Source organism: Electrona antarctica (assembly GCF_951216825.1).
Source record: "Electrona antarctica genome assembly, chromosome: 23".
NCBI classification, from domain to species: Eukaryota; Metazoa; Chordata; class Actinopteri; order Myctophiformes; family Myctophidae; genus Electrona; species Electrona antarctica.
In genome coordinates this window covers 4,107,238-4,110,972 of record NC_136804.1, presented here as the reverse complement: position 1 = coordinate 4,110,972, position 3,735 = coordinate 4,107,238, and positions in this window count along the sequence as shown.

The window sequence follows — 3,735 nt, the reverse complement described above, 5'->3', positions numbered from 1 at the left end:
AGGTCATAGTGATAACATTTGTATGTATAAGAATAATAGAAACAAAACTATATCCACAGAGCTTAAAACATTAAAAGTGTGATTAAAAAAAAGCTGTGCTCATTCCGCTCATTCTCAAGTCAGCTCCGAGGCTGAGTTATCAGGGATCAAAGCTTGCGTGTGTACTGTACGTATTTAGAATGCTTTAGTCTTCATGCTGAATCAATGGATAGTCGCAAACCTAAAAAAATATATATATATATATATCCATCCCTGATGATGTCACATGATGTCACGAGGCATGACCAACCAACCAACCGACAGGAAATGCACGTTTTCATGGGCCATATCCAAGAGGAGAATTAGCAAGAGAGGCCACCTTTGCTTTACTTCCCGTATCTGAGTGAGGTGGGCGGTAACATTATTAGGAGACGGGAAGAATGTTGGAGTCTGTAATGAACGTGAACACAGCTTCTGAACCATTCCTTAACTCCATGGTCACTGAACTAAATACTGGACCCAATCATCACAAGGCACACAATATTTACAAGATATTCATAGTAAAGTGGCTTCTTTTAGCGAGACAAATCAGGAGAAAATCTACTTTGTTAATGACATTTATTTATCCCAGCAACAAACTCTTGCGATATTTGAGATGAGTCCGGAAGCCTCTCTCTGTCCATCTGCATTTTCACGGACAACACATAGGGGGCTCTGACCCCATATTTAAGATGAGAATATGTGAATATTATAACATGAAATGAATGGACATATTCAAAACTATTAGAAACGATCCTTATGTGCCCAAATTAGAGCTGGCATACTTGGTCTGCATATTGAGACAGGCAGATATGTAAGCACGGTTGAGGAGGATAGATTATGTAATCTGTGTGATCTAAAGGAAATTGAAAATGAAGCAAACCACGCCTACTATATTTAGGAGACCATTTGTAGGCTTTGTGTACCATTTCTCGTCTAGTGGCTCCACTGAAGTTGGCCCATCTTCATACATAAACCATCTTTGGCCATATTCAGACCGCAGCCATCTTGCCAGCAAGGTGCTACCTAGGTGATACTTCCCATAGACAGCCCATTCATCCAAACAGAAAAGTCCTATCTAATTATATTAAACATCAAAATCACCAACATTTCAATCATGTACGGTGGATTTCAAAAAATCCACCGTAGACATTTTATGAGCTACTTCCTGTCAAGAAATTCCTTGCAGATGATTTTTTTCTAAGTGCTGGAGTTTGGAAGCGCTCGTTGACTATCACTTAACACTTTGATTGCTACAAGATCTCGGCAGGCCTATTTGGATGTTGCTACCGTTTAACATTGCACAAAGGCCTTGTTCGGGGGCCCACAGCAAAATGTTCTCTTATAGCGAGAATCACACACATACATCAAAAGAAAGCTGAACTTGTCCACTTCAATTAAAAAAATACATTTTGATTTGACCATGTTCCATTCTGGAGATATTGACCTTTTTGCAACACCTGCATTTGCCTGGAAGTGGTTATCTTGAACAGCGAGCAGAGTTATGGATGGTTTAAAGTCAGAGACATTGACAGGCAGATATAAAATTGAACCCAATAAATATCCTATACATCCTATACACCGAATGAAAGCCCTGAATGTGTACTTTTACGAGGAAAACAGTAAACATTGATCCCATCTACAGTTAGACAGTAATTGGTTATTGAATGCAGCTTGTGCCCACCAGATAACTTCAGAGAAGACATGGACGTGAACTCCTCAATATTCACAAAATAAGGCCTATAGCGACATATAAATACTATATACCGTATGAAACAGAAGACTCTCTGCTTTCATAAGAAAAAAACTTCTACTGTAGTAATAATAAAAATCACACCCATGTGAAGTGAGTGGTGCAACTCTGTCCCATATTCTGTTCTCTGCTTATTCAATACAGCTCGCTATATACGGACTGAGGCAGAAAGTCATGTAAACCTTTTATTTACAGTTTGGTCTGTAAACTTCTACTGTAATAATAAAAATCACACCCCTGTGAAGTGAGCGTTGCAACTGTTCTGTACTTATTCACTACAGCTCGCTATATACGGACTGAGACAAAGTCATGTAAACCTTTTATTTACAGTTTGGTCTGTAAACTTCTACTGTAATAAAAATCACACCCCTGTGAAGTGAGCGGTGCAACTGTTCTCTACAGTTGGGTGCAACTGTAGAGAACAGTTGCACCGCTCACTTCACAGGGGTGTGATTTTTATTATTACAGTCCTACTCCTACAACTGGCTTTTGTGTGCAGAAAAAAATGAGCATGGTTGCTATGTTCAAAATAATTTCTGACGTAATTAAATCACACCCGGGTGAACTGGATGACCGTAGCAACCATGCTCATTTTCTCTGCACAAAAAAAGCCAGTTGTGAAATCACATCCAGGTGTGATTTCATTACGTCAGATCAGAGCTGATCAGGCTATATAATACCTTACCTTATATAATACCTCACATCGGACAAAAACTCCAGCTGAATCAACTTCATGGTCACAAATCATCACATCAGAAGACGAGTCTACCTAGCCAAAGATCTTTAACGTCGGACATTACGTCAGACCACAGCTGATCATGCTATATAAAACCTTACACCACTCAGTTCACACGGGTGTGATTTTTTTCTTATGAAAGCAGAGAGTCTTCTGTTTCATACGGTATATAGTATTTATATGTCGCTATAGGCCTTATTTTGTGAATATTGAGTTCGGGTCCATGTCTTCTCTGCAGTTATATCTGGTGGGCGCAATGTGCAATGTAACCAATTTATGACAAACTGTACATGGGATCAATGTTTACTCTTTTCCTCGTAAAAGTACACATTCAGGGCTTTCATTCGGTGTATAGGATGTATAGCATATTTATTGTGTTTATTGTTATATCTGCCTGTCAATGTCTGACTATAAACCTTCATAACTCTGCTTTCTTTAGAAGATGATGATGATGATTGCCTCATTGTCTTGATCGCAAAACATTGGGGGGGGGGGGGTTCATGGGCACATTGGGCAGCAAAAGTCTTGATCCGTACGGCTATAAAAAGTCCCATTCCACCGTTCGGTTCAGAACTATAGTATAACGGTGAGACGCGTTGTCATCATCAGCTGATTTTGTTTTTCAAGCTAGTGAAGTATATTTACTAACAAGAGAACATGCCTGGGCATGCAGGTTGGGGGCGATGGAGGAAAAAAAAAGATTCACCCGGCTGTGATGTCGACGACAACGGATCACAACACCACGGTTTAGGACGCGGAAAAGTTCGTTATACATTACACCCGGGTCGATTACGTCCCCGATGCGTTCATTGCGGTCTTATCACTACAATTATAATGAATAAAAAAGCGTTACAATCACACGTCCGAGCGATCTCCGATTATGACGGCTCTGCATGGCGATACGTGATCCACCAACGGCACACTGTCTGTTGTCGTGGCGGCCCCTCGATACTGTGTATGTTCGTAGTATTGTAGGCTCGGGGATCGTTTGGTCGCTACAGTGTAAAGAAGGAAACATGCATCTGTCCATGTGTGTTGCAGACGATATGCAATGCAATGCCGATCGGATCCGGTGCATATGTGTTTAGGCAGCGATCCGTTCATGTTTTTTTCCGAGAGACAGAGCCAGGACACTGGACAGAGCCCCCATCTCGCAAGGCCCTCCTCCTGCAGGAGAAACAGGAGGGGAGGGGGGAATCGAGTAATATAGTGTTGTGTGAAAGCCAAT